We start from the raw sequence: 13,780 nt of genomic DNA, 5'->3' as shown, positions 1-13,780 counted from the left end.
ACTTCGAGTTTTTGTTTGCTCTTTCTCTAGTTTTCTGCTTATCTGCCTGTCTGCCTGTCTGTCTATAAGTCTGCCTGTTTGTCTGCCTGTGCATCTGTCTATGAGCCTATCCATCTATCTATCTATCCGCCTCTCAATCTGCCTCAAAGTCTTTCGTTGGACGGAGTTATTGTTGTTTTGTTGTTTGACTTCGGGTTCTTGTTTGTTCTCTGTCACTCTCTGCTTATTCCACTGTTTGTCTGCTTGTTTAGCTGTTGGTCGGTTTGTTTGTCTGTTTGTACTGTTTGTTTAGCTGTTTGTCTGTTGAGCTGTATGTTTATTTATGTGTTTCTCTATCACTCTGTTTCAAAATGTTTCGAGGCTTCGGGTAAAGTTTTGGTTGTGTGGTGTGTATGACTTCTGGCTCGCGTTTGCTTTGTCTATTTGGCTGTCTGTCACTTTGTTTGTACACATGTTTGTCTGTGTATATGCCTATCTGTATGTCTGTCTTTTTGTCTTTCTGCTTTAAAATGGTTCGAGGCTTTAAGTTGAGGTTTTGGTTGTGTTCTCTCTCTCTCTCTCTCTCTCTCTCTCTCTCTCTCTCTCTCTCTCTCTCTCTCTCTCTCACATTAGCATCCCTCCATTCTCCATTTCCCTCCTCTCTCTCAGTATTTTCCCCTTATCTCTCCCTCCTTTTCTCCCTCCTGCTCCCCTCTTTCTCTCTCTCTCTCTCTCTCTCTCACATTAGCATCCCTCCATTCTCCATTTCCCTCCTCTCTCTCAGTATTTTCCCCTTATCTCTCCCTCCTTTTCTCCCTCCTGCTCCCCTCTTTCTCTCCTTCCCTCTCAATCCCTTTCCCTCTCTCCTCTTCTCTTTCTCTCCATCTTCCGACTTCTCCTCACCACATCTTATTTTCTTTTCCATTCTCAATTTCCTTCTCTCCCCCTTTTTCTCTCTCCTCCACATTCCTCTCCCTTCTCCCCATCCTCTTTCCTCCTTTATTCTTCTCTCCTCATCTCTCTCCGCCTCACTACGTCTCTCCCCTTTTCTTCCAATCTCTCTCCTTGCTTCCCCTTCTTCTCCTCATACTTCCCTTTACTTTTTCTCCCCTTTTCCACTCCTCTCTCTCTTTGCACCTCTCTTCATCCTTTCTCTCTCCATTTCCTCGCCCCCCCCTCTCTCTCTCTCTCTCTCTCTCTCTCTCTCTCTCCTATTACTAAACTCTATTCCCCCTCTTTCCCATTCTTTCTCCCACTCCCTCTCTCTCCGTCCTCATTCATCACCCTCCTCTCTCTCTCTCTCTCTCTCTCTCTCTCTCTCTCTCTCTCTCTCTCTCTCTCTCTATCTCCACCTCTCTCCCCTCCTTCTCCTTCTCCTCCTCCTCCTCCTCCTCCTCCTCCTCCTCCTCCTCTCTCTCTCTCTCTCTCTCTCTCTCTCTCTCTCCCCTTCCTCATCCATTATTCCAGCCCTACCCTCATTATCTTAGGCCCCCTCATCATTACCTTTCAAAATTCCCCCCCCTTTCTCTCTCTCTCTCTCTCTCTCTCTCTCTCTCTCTCTCCTTCCCTTTCTTCCTCTTTCTTCTCTCCCCTTCCCCTTTTTTCTCTACTCCTCCCTTTTCTCCCCAGTCCTACCCTCACTTCTCCTCTTCACTTTCTCTTCTCTCTCTTCTCTTCTTCCTCCTCTCCTCCCTCCCCTCCTCTTGGGAAGACCCTCCATCCATCAAGCCTCGGTGAGAGATAGTTTAACCGTCCTCTTTTTCACCTCTTTCTCCTCTTCCTCCTCTTTCTCTTCTTTCCCTCTTCCTTCTCTCCTTCTTCAGTTTTTCTTTCCTTATTTCCTTCATCTTCTTTTCCCTCTATTCCTTCTCTCCGTCTTCTTTTTTTTTTCCTCTTCCTCCCTCTTCCCTCCCCCTCTTCCATCTCTCCATCTTTTTTTCCCCTCCTTCCTCTTCTTCTCCTCCTCTTCCTTCTCTCACTTTTTTTTTCCCCATCCTCTTCTTTTCCCTCCTCTTCCTACTCTCGGTTTTTTCGTCCCTGCCTTATTCTTCTCCTCTCCTTTCCCCTTCCTCCTCATTTCCTCTTCTTTTCATCCATCCTCTTCTCTTCATTCCGTTTTTCATCTTTTTCCTTCTTTATTTCTTACTATTTCTTCTTCCAAGTCACGGAGAGTTTTATTTAGTTTCTTCTTCTTCTTCCTCATCCTCCTCTTTCTCATCATCCTCACCATTACCATCATCTCTTATCATCATCCTATTATCTCTTTTCTCACCCCATATATCTCCCTTTCCTTCCTTCCTTCATTCCTTCTCACTTCTTCCCCTTCCTCCCTCCCTCCCTCCTACGTTTTCTTCAGGTCCATCTTTTCCTCGCTTCCTTCCTTCCCATTCTCCCTTCTCTCTTTTACTTAATTTTTTTCCTCATTTTTCCCCATTTTTCTTCCTTTCTTCAGTTTATATCTTTCCCGATTTGTCCTCCTTCTTTTCCTCCTTCCTACCTCCTTTTCTCTGTGTTCCTTCCTTCCTTCCTTTCATCCTTCGTTTCTTCCACCCTTCCTTCCTTTCACTCTTGATTATATTCCTTCCTTTATTCCATCCAGTGTTCTTTATCTTTCTTTTTCCCCTTTCCTAGTCGGTTCCTTCCTTTTCTTCTCTCTTCCTTCCTTCCTTCCTTCCATCCCCTTCCCCCTTCCCTCCGTCTTCTTTTTGTATTTCCTAGCTCCTCTTCCGTCTTACCCTCCTTCTTCCCTTTCTTCCTTCCTTCATCTTTTTCTTCTCCTTTCTTTTCCTCCTTTCTTTCGCTCCTTCGTCCCTTTTTCTTCTTCCTTTCAGCTCTTTTCACACATTCTCTCTCTTCCTCTTTCCTTTTCCTCTTGTGTCTTATTGATCATGTATTTTCCTTCCCTCCTCATTTCCCTCTTCATACGTTTCTTCCTTTTTTCTTCTTCTTCCTCCTTTCCTTCCTTCCTACCTTGCTTCCTTTTTCTCCTTCCTTCCCTCCCTTTCATCCTTTCTTCTTTCCTTCATTCATTTTTTCATTCCCTCTACGCTTTCTTTCATTATTTTCCTTCTTTTATCTATAACTTTTCTTTTCTTCTCTTCCTATCACTTCTTCCTTCCCTCCTTCCTCTATCATCCTTCCTTTCTTCCTACCTCCCTCTTCTTCCTTCCTTCCTTCATTCATTCATTCCTTCTTTCATCTTTTCCTTCCTCCACTCTTTCTTTCATTATTTTCCATCTTTTTTCTTTCCTCACTTCCATTCTCTTCTTCCTTGCCTCCTTCCCCTCTACCTTCCTACCTTCCTTCCTCTTCCTTTTTCCATACCTCCATTCCTCTTCTTATCCCTCCCTCGTTCCTTCCTTCCTTCTCTTTTCTCGTTCCTCCTTTTCTTTGCCTATCCTTCCTACTCTTACATTGCACTTATTTTAAATTCTTTCCCTTCTTCCCCTCCCTCCTTCCTTCCTTCATTCTTTTCCTACATCAATCCTCTCCATTCTTTGTTTCGTTTTAATTATTCTCTCCATCTCTTCATTCTCTCTCTTTCATTTCCCTTCTTCTTTTCCATCATAAGTTTTTCTTTTTTCCCTTCCTTCTTTCCTTGGTTCTACTTTTCCCTTCCTTCTCTCCCTCTCCTCTTGTCTTCCCTCCATCTCACCTCTTCATCAGATCTTCCCCCCCCCGCCCTCCTCCTCCTCCTCCTCATCCTCATCCTCATCCTCATCCTCATCCTCATCCTCCTCCTCCTCAAATTCAAACTCACCCTAATTCCCATTCTTCTTTCTTCTCTTTTTTTCCCTCATCCTCGTCCTCCTCCTCCTCATCCTCATCCTCCAACTCTCCCATTTCCCTGCCTTCTCGCCTCTCGCTTCATACCCTCCTCTGCTTCCTCCTCCTCCTCCTCCTCCTCCTCCATCTTTTTCCTCCCTTGTAAGTTATGGGTGACATTTTGGTATAAATCGATACTTTTAAAAGTGTGTGTGTGTGTGTGTGTGTGTGTGTGTGTGTGTGTGTGTGTGTGTGTGTGTGTGTGAGAGAGAGAGAGAGAGACAGAGACAGACAGACAGATACAGAGAGAGAGAGACAAATAGATAGACAGATACAGACTGATAGACACAGAAATAGACAAAGAGAGAGAGAGAAAACGAAGAAAACATTATTCTCAGAAAGCCTATTATCTCCTACTTCTACCCCAGAGAGAGAGGTAGACAGACAGAGACAGACAGAAAGACAGAGATAGACAGAGACAAAGACAGACAGAGACAAAGACAGACAGAGACAAGAGACAGACAGGAAGACCCACAGAAAGACAGACAGAGACAGAGACAGACAGATAGACAGAGACAGAGAGACAGAGAAGCAGGAAACCCCAACCCCAGAGAAACTATCATCCCTTAACCCCCTCCCCAGCTAGAGACCCCTCCCCCCATCAGTCATTCACCCTCTCAGACACGGAGATGATGGATGTGGCGGCGAGGGGAAAATATAATAGTTTACCCTCACATCTTTTATTTAATGGTAATGGGGGAGCTTTTATTTATTATGATCGTTTTCGTCTTTTATTTATTTATTTATTTTATCTTTTTTAGTACAGGGCAGTGAAATGGCAGGGGACAGGGTAACATGGAGGCGATTTGTTTGTGACCACCCCTTACGGATTCAGGCTTCTGGCAGTATATAGAAACATAGAAAAAAAATCAACCCTTTCAAATCGATTCTGTATCAGCCATTTTATTCATCCATGCTTCTTTATTTTTGTTTATGGAACAGTAATATTTACTTTTATTCTATTTATTTACACTATGTTGATCTAAGAGAGGTACAATGTACAGAGGGGGATATTTGGTCACATATAAAAGATAAATCGCTCAGAAAAAGGTGCTATTAAGCCTCCTAATCTGATGAGAGTAAAGTCTAAGGCTCGTACACTCGGCGGTCAAGGAAGCTCCCTAACATCCATTTCTTATCGATTTATTTTTTTGGATACGGCTCGCTTATATCATTTTGTATGTTATTTATGCAGAGTATGATGATATTAGAATTATTTATGTAACGGAATATGACAACAACGCTTAATAAGCAAAATAAATCAGTTAGGAATAGGTGTTAGGGAGCTTTCTTAACCGACGAAAATATAGGTAAAAGTTTCACTGCCAAATATCAAAGCATTTCACACCTATGCTTTGTAGAGAGTACCTGTGGCGAAAGAGAGAGAGAGAGAGAGAGAGAGAGAGAGAGAGACAGACAGACAGACAGACAGAGAGACAGACAGACAGAGAGTCCCTTCATGTTCCAAAAGAGGTAACAGTCCCCTGATTTTGTATTTTCATTCATTTTTCACTGTGGCAAAGTAACAAACCTTTGCTCCTCTTCCAGCAATCAGTACATTCCCCAGTTAACACAGCTCCCTCACACATTCCAAGTGGCTGTACCCCTATCTGCCCTTTCTTTTCTTTCGTCTACAGCCCAGATACCTCTATGCAACACATACTGACTACTTTTCACATCCTGCAATCTGCCTCTAACAGCATTGCATTTTTTGTGGGTTTATCTATGATATGTTATACACAGAACAGAATTCCTCCCAACTCCCCTTTGACACAGCACAAGGCCACAAATGTTTTCTCACAGCAGTACCTCCCTCACACCTACTGACAGTGGCTAACTTTCTGCCCCTATGCTTCCATCCCAACCCTCCACCTCTCGAACTTCTCTCTGGCTTTCACCTTACTTTCAGCACCATAACTAATTCTTCAGCAAGTAAAGCCAACAGGAGTAATTCACTTCACTCACCTCTTTATGGTATGGGCATGCTAGTTCATTACGTGCAGGGAAATTGCTTTAGGCCAGTAAGTAAACAGTGGTCATATGTACTGATCTTTATAGTAGATCTGTCAACTCTTTTCCAGTTAGTGTTACCAGATCAAAGGGTCATATCACACTGGAAAGAACTAAATAACTTTCTGCCTTCGACTGTACCTACTTTCACGGCAGCAGCACATAACTAAACTTTCTCAACAGTGCTTAAGTGCCAAACAGCAAACATATTCAGTGCATGGAAGGAGTTTTTTACCCAGTCCATTATATGCCTAGCTAACCTTTCCTTCAAACCCTTTTCATTCTAGCACCACCTAACATTCCTAACTAGCTTAATCCATTTTTCCAGTACTTTTCTTCCAAACAGTTTCGTGCAACTGGTCATCTCTGGAACTGTCATCCTCATTCTATGTTTCTTACTACCTAAACCTTCTAAATCTTGAAAAGTAACCGGTCCAGGCATCTCCAAAGGAACGGATCATGATTTTGACTTCCTGATTATTTATTTATTTATATAGAAATTACAACTTTTCAGAGCTTTTAGTTGTGGGTTCCTACTTTTTCCTATTTACAAAAAAAAAAAAAAAAAAAAAAGTTCCTTCCTGCCTCCGTACTAAGAGGAAACAATAGAATCTTACCCATTACATAGAAGTCGTGTAACAATAGACCAACACTAATTATGAGAGCTTATACTCCTTCTGTTTTAATGATAACGTGAGAGTAGTCCTTCGTTAATGGTAATGAGGAACCTATACCCTTAGCTGACGTTATTTGTGGGGTTTCTTAGGTACACGGGAGAAGGGGACGAGGTTTGAGGCGAAGAGGGTATGTTTTGGTACGCCCGTGCCTTCAGAACGAGAGTGGGTGTTTCGTTTTGAGCGGTGTGTGTGTGTGTGTGTGTGTGTGTGTGTGTGTGTGTGTGTGTGTGTGTGTGTGTGTGTGTGTGTGTGTCTGTCTGTCTGCCTGTCTGTCTGTCTGTCTGTCTGTCTGTTTATCTGTCTGTTCGTCCGTGTGTTAACAAAATAACTCAGTTTTTATATATTTTTGACAGACTTGGTGGAAGGATTGGGGATTAGTCTATGAGTAAACAGTTCGTTTCTGAGACAGTAGGTCGTAGGTCAAGGTCACAGGGCTGGATCAAAAGGCTGATCCAGCAAAATCAACTTAGTTTTCCACGAATTTACACCAAACCCAGGGAAATGGTTGAGGATTAGGCAAGAATGGATTCAGTTTTGACAATAATCAGTCAGTGATGAGGTGATAGGGCAAAGTCAGAGTCTGATCCGTGTGTATATTTGCTAAAAAAAAAAAAAAAAAAAGGATAAATAAATAAATAACTTAGTTCAAATACGATCTAATGGCTAAGAGCAAAAAACAATTGAACCATCGTCTCCATCATCGTATCCGCAATCCATTCTTTTCTCTCTTTTGTTGGTTACATCCTTAGAGTACCGTAATTTGATTCACGGTCGTACCAGAAAGCCTTATGTTACCTGTTATGTTTGTGTGCTTCTGGTGCTAGAGAGAAGCGCCTTCAAGTGGTGGCACTGATATGACCGGGCGGCTCCACTGCCTGGTTATACAAATGTCCCACAACTCCCTCAATATCCCACGAATAGTATGTGATGGAGTGCAGGAGGAGGGCAGCTACAGTCTGCAGTCCACTGTGTACACGTTCAGATGACCGCTGTGCTGCAGTTACTACTACTGCTACTGCTACTACTACTACTACTACTGCTGCTGCTGCTGCTGCTGCTGCTGCTGCTGCTGCTACTGCTACTACTACTACTACTACTACTAACCTTCTGCTACTACTAACCTTCTACTACTACTACCCTTCCACTAATACTGCTACTACTACTACAACAACTACAACTACTACCTCTGTTACTACCCTTCTACTACTACTACTACTACTACTACTACTACTATCACCACCACTGCTACATCCTCCTCTTATTACCATTGCCACTATCAGCATAAATGTTGACCACAATCACCATTACAACCTATGAGCATTCTACCTCAAAGGCATAACAAAAACTTTAGTTAATGTGGAGATGTTTATTCAGAAGCCCAAAAGCAAGTACTAACCAGGACATCCAAGCTGGTTTGTGTGTTGACTTTCGTGGCAATGGGACCTGTAATGTAAGAGGAGAGTTGGGTGCATGTGTGGAACTGTTGTGTGTGTGTGTGTGTGTGTGTGTGTGTGTGTGTTTGTGTGTGTGCTGTCTTTATGTAGCTGTGTGTATGTGTATGTGTGCTTTATTGGACTTTACATTGTTTGTGTGTGTGTGTGTGTGTGTGTGTGTGTGTGTGTGTGTGTGTGTGTGTGTGTGTGTGTGTGTGTGTGCTGTCTTTATGTAGCTGTGTGTATGTGTATGTGTGCTTTATTGGACTTTACATTGTGTGTGTGTGTGTGTGTGTGTGTGTGTGTGTAGTGATGCAAAAAGTTCTTCCAGTATGTTTTCCCTTACACAAAACTTCTTATCCTGTTGCATCCCTGTTGCACGTCTGCCGTTGTGTTGCGTTGTGTTACTTCCGTGCAACTTTGTGTTACGTGTGAGGGGGATGGAGAAAGAGGAGATGAGGAAGAGGATGAGGAGGAGATGAGGAAGGAAAGGAGGATTAAGAAAATGAAACGAAGAAGGAAAGGATAGGTAAGGATGGAAGGGAAGAGAGGAGAATAAGAAATGAAAAGAAATGGAAGGAAGAAACGTGAATTAGAAAACCACACACACACACACACACACACACACACACACACACACACACACACACACACACACACACACACACACACAATCAAACAACAACAACTTTCAGTCCCCATAAAGACACTCGAGTCCAAAGTATAATACACACAAGACACTTCCCCATCAAAGCACACACACACACACACACACACACACACACACACACACACACACACACACAAAAGCCCGACTCCCCCCTCCCCCCCTCGACTTTGGCTCCTCGAAACTTTTAGCCGAAAGATGGCGTTCCTAAACTTCCCTCCTAAAGTTCGGGGGCAGTCGGCAGTTTCGTTTCGTATTTTGCATTCAATCTTTGCCGACGCTCCCGCCCCTGATCTATTATCGAGCCTCGGGGGGAAGGGGAAAGTAAATGTTTCTTTAAGGGAAAAGTTTCGCTGTTTCACTCCCCGAGACGCGCGCCGAGTTGGGGGACAAGTGACGAAAGCGTAGGTGTATTTTTCCCCGAGCATTTTCCTCTCTCTCGATGCTGCTCTCGGCCTTGGATGTGGTGAGAGATTGTGGTGGTGGATTGTGGTTGTTGTGGTGGCGGATTGTGGTGGTGCAGTGTGGTTGTTGTGGTGGTGGATTGTGGTTGTTGTGGTGGTTGTGACTGTGGTGAGGGACTGTTAGTGTTGAAGTGGTGTCTGTTGTGGCTGTAGTTGTTTTGGTAATGAGTTTGGTGTGGTTGCTTATACTTGTGGTTTTAGTGGGAGATAGTGCTGCTGTGGTAGTTGTGGTAGAAATTGTGATGGTTGTGGTGGGGAGTTGTGGTTGTGGTGGTGATTGTAGTAGGTGAATTTTAGTTGTTCTGACGGTGGCTGTTGAGGCGTGGATGCTGTAATGGTTGTGATAGCGACTGTTGTAGTTGTAGTTGTTTTTGTGATACTGGTCGTGTTTTTTGTGGTGGTTTTTGTTGTGGTAGACTGTGGTTGTGGTTGTGCTGGGGGAGGATTAGGGTGTCCCTGATCTATTATCGTGTCGGGGCGAGCGAAGTAAATGTTTCTCTAAGGAAAAAGTTTGGCTGTTCCACTCGTCTCACCTCCTCTCTCCCTCTAATGGATCTCTGGCAGTGGCGGAGTTAATAAAGGAAATATCTAACCACATTCCATCTAAAATATTTCCTGTAATTAATAAAACCGTCTGAAAGTAAAAATTAAATACAAAGGATTTTTGGCTAAAAGGAGGTAAAGGAGAAAATCTTTGGCTAAAAGGAGGTAAAGGAGAATTATTTTGGTTGTTCCACTCGGTTCTCCTCCTCCCCCTTTGCGACGCCACCGAGTTGAAGACCAAGTGGTGAAAGCGGCTACATATTTTTTTTATGTCTCTTCTTTCGGGTGCCTAGTGGTCTAGTGGACAGGACGCCCCAATCGGATTGATGGCCTTGCTTGGGTTAGATCCCCAAGACGTGACTGGAAGCTCTTCGGTCATGTAATCCTACCAGTACTCCTTTTACCTTAACTTGGCCCAGATTTTCGTATTTTTGCAGCTTATTTCACGTAGCTCAGTGACAAGACAGTACTACAGCTGTGCATCCCTTTCATAGTTCTACTTCGTGACTTGCATCATGTTTAAGTGTCAATCTATTTTTACAACTTAGCATTCAAGATGGGGAGATGACAGTTTTAGGCTAAGTTAGGGTAAAAAGAATCTAGTCATCTGCCATAGTCGTCTACCCTACTTATCTACTCTTCAGTTACCTCGGTCCCATACACTTCATAGAGGATTAAATAGGATTACTTGTTACCTTTTTTCCCTACACTCGATGGGATTTCTGCTACGATTTTGGAGGTTTTGGTTGTGCTGGTGGGAATTATGGTAGTTGTGATTGTGGTAGTTGTGATTTTGGTGGTTGTGACTGTGGTGGTTGTGATCGTGGTAGTTGTGAGATTTGAGCTGTGGTAGGGCTGACTGGGTGGTTGTGAATGAGGTTGTAGTAGGGGATTCTGGTTGTGGTGGTCATATGGTTGTGGAGGGGGAGCTTGACTGTGGTGATGGAGATTGTGGCTGTGGTGGAGAAATTTGGTTATAATGGTGGAAATTGTGGTGGTGAAATGTTGGTGTGGTGGTGGGGATTACTCGTACGGTTGTGGTGGTGGAATTGGGTTGTGGTGGTGAGGATTGTGGTTGTGGTGAGGGACTTGGGTTGTGGTGGTGGGGGCTGTGGTTGTGGTGGAGGAATTAGGTTATAGTCGTAGGGATTGTGCTTGTGGTGGAGGAATTCGGTGGTGGTGGTGGTGATTGTGGTTTTGGTGGAGAATTTAGTTGTGGTAGCACTGTGGTTATTGTGGTAGTCGTTGTTGTGGTTGTAATTCTTTTGGTAATGGTGGTCGTGTGGGGGGGTTGTATGGTTGTGGTTGTGGTCAGGGTTATTGCGATTTCGGCTAATTGTTGTGGTTGTGTGTGTGTGTGTGTGTGTGTGTGTGTGTGTGTGTGTGTGTATGTGTGTATGTGTGTGTGTGTGTGTGTGTGTGTGTGTGTGTGTGTGTGTGTGTGTGTGTGTGTGTGTGCTGAAACTGTTTAGTGTTTGTGTTTCTTGTTATCTTTTTTGTGGTTGTTGCTGCTGTAATTGTTTCTGCTGCGACTATGGTGGGGGAGAATGGCCATTTGCTGAAGTTTCAAAGACCTATCAATCCGGCTTCACGCTCAAGAAATCTGCAGTTGACCGGATCCACCTCAGGTTTTTTTTTTTTTTTTTTTTTTTTATCATGGTGAAGATGCACTTGACAGGTTAGTGATGCTTGGCTGAATGCAACTTTACTTCATAATCTCTTTTCTCGTTAGCATTATTAATTGACAACATATATCTGAGGGGGAATTTGGGTTAGTAAATGTTATTTGGACATGTTGCATTCATCCAGTCATCACCAACCTGCCAAGTGCATCTTCGCCTCAGTAATCATCAAAATGAGTATAGTTCTTTGAGTTCTCATGGTACACTGTCAGGAGTTTGGGTAAGGACTTCTTGCAGCCTACGTTGATCTCACGAATGCATTTGGCTTAGTGAATCGGGAGGCGTTATGGGAACTTCTGCACCTCCCCTCAGGGATTATCTGGCTGATATCTGGTGTGCATTCAGACACTGAGAATAATGCCAAGCGTGTGTGTGTGTGTGTGTGTGTGTGTGTGTGTGTGTGTGTGTGTGTGTGTGTGTGCGCGCGTGTGTGTGTGTGTGAGGGGAGGGCAGGGGGAACATCCGACTTCTCCCTAGTAAGTTCTGGGGTGAGACAGGTATTTGTCCTTGACCAGTATTCTCGACGGGTAAGAAGGCTCCCTAGCACCTCCTCCTCAACTATTCATTGTGGATATACCTAGTTTATAACCTTTTGTACATTATTTATGCGGATCATGGCAATATTTGAAGGATTTATATAACACAAGGGAGGACAGTAAGGTGTACTAAGCAAAATATATCACTTAAGAAAAGGTGTTTGGGAGTTTCCTTGTCTCCTCACTTTTCAGTACGTGCATGGATTAAGTACTTGGCCGGGTTGTGGGTCGGAGTCATTGTGGAGAATCAACCTGTAGTTTCAAAGTAACTGTCACTTACTTTGCTCATGATGCAGTTATCTCAGCGACGTCGCTGGAGACATTCCTGAGTGTTTTCAAGGCATTAAACGAGAACGCAAAGCCACTGAGACTTAAGGTCTCCTGGGCCAAGACGAAGGAGTCTTGTTGGATGAAGCAGTACAGTCTGTTCAGGCATGTGGTGAGGACACAGACGTCTCGGAGAGATTCGCTTATATTGTTACTGCAGTTTATAGCAACAGTAGTTCGGAAGATGAGACCCCCTGTAGCATTGGTCTGGCCTATGAAGGTATGGATTCACTCATTTCGAGAGTCTGACGCTGTCGATATTTGTGTAGGACGAAAATCGGCATTTTCAGGGCGCTGGCGCTCCCCTCTTTACTTACGGCTGTGAGATTCAACTCTACACAGTATCTTGGAACAGCGGATTGACTACTTTGGTACCAAATGTTTTTGCAGGATCATGAAGTATTACTGGTACAACCAGATGCATAACGAACAATTACTTCGTGGGACTGACTCGAGGCGTATCATCCACATAAAACGAGAATACCAACACTAGTTGGGCACATTGTGCCTTTTCTTGAGGTTGATCATGCTCATATATGAAACGAGTCGAGTGGAGGAAACCAAAGGGAGACCGCGAGACTCATGGCTGGAGCTAGTCGATCGTTCCTGTGGTGAAATACTTAAGGAGGAAAGAGTCACTGACTGGAGGCCTGTACGGAGGGACCCCACATGGGTAGAGTCGGAGGATGGGTGAGGTTATGACATTGTGTTTTGTGTCAGTTTCCACGAGTGAGTAAGTTAAGGTTATTCGTGTTTATGGTGGTCGTTTTTGTTGAGGTTGTGATTGCTCTGGTCATGTTTATCGTGGTCGTTTTTGTTGTGGTTGTGATTGTTGTGGTCGTGTTTATGGTGGTTGTTTTTGTTGTAGCTATGTTTTTTTTTTTGTGTGTGTGTGTGTGTGGTCGTGTGTGTAGCGGTCGTTTTTGTTGTGGTTGTGGTTGTTGTGGTAGTGTGTGTAGTGGTCGTTTTTGTTGTGGTTGTGGTTGTTGTGGTCATGTTTGTGGTGGTTATTTTTTTATGATTGGAGTTGTGGTTGTTGTAGTCATGTTTGTGATTGTCCTTGGGGTGGCTTTTAATTTAAAAAGAAATATGAATCCTGTGAAAAGACCAAAATTTATTCTGCCATCTTCACAGCAATATATTTATAAATGTTCCTGGAAAACAGAGTAATCCACACACACACACACACACACACACACACACACACACACACACACACACACACACACACACACACACACAAGAAAAAAAAATCCATATATATAAAAACCTACTGACACAGAGTAATCCCTTAATGATACACAGACAAAAACAAAATCTATGCCCATAACTCCAGCCAGGGAACAAATTTATTCGACATATCTGCACGGAAAACATCCATAAAGGGGCCGTAAAATTTATTCGTCCATCTGCACAGGTAAAATGGGCTGTTAATTGCAGGTACTGTGCTCACCTGAATAGTGAATACACCTTGATTGGCCCTCGCATTTTGGATGGCCGGACGAGTGGCAATTGCACGCTGAATGAGAGTGCAACATTAATAATAGTTGGAGTGAGCCAGTGTGTGTGTGAGAACTGGCGCTCCTCTTTCTCATAGACTTTAGCTCTCATAATTGCTCACAGAATAAGCTCCTACC

Source organism: Coenobita brevimanus, chromosome 58 (assembly GCF_032717465.1).
Source record: "Coenobita brevimanus isolate Jiangsu-jjx chromosome 58, ASM3271746v2, whole genome shotgun sequence".
Taxonomy (NCBI): Eukaryota; Metazoa; Arthropoda; class Malacostraca; order Decapoda; family Coenobitidae; genus Coenobita; species Coenobita brevimanus.
Note: the sequence above shows the minus strand (reverse complement) of the source record.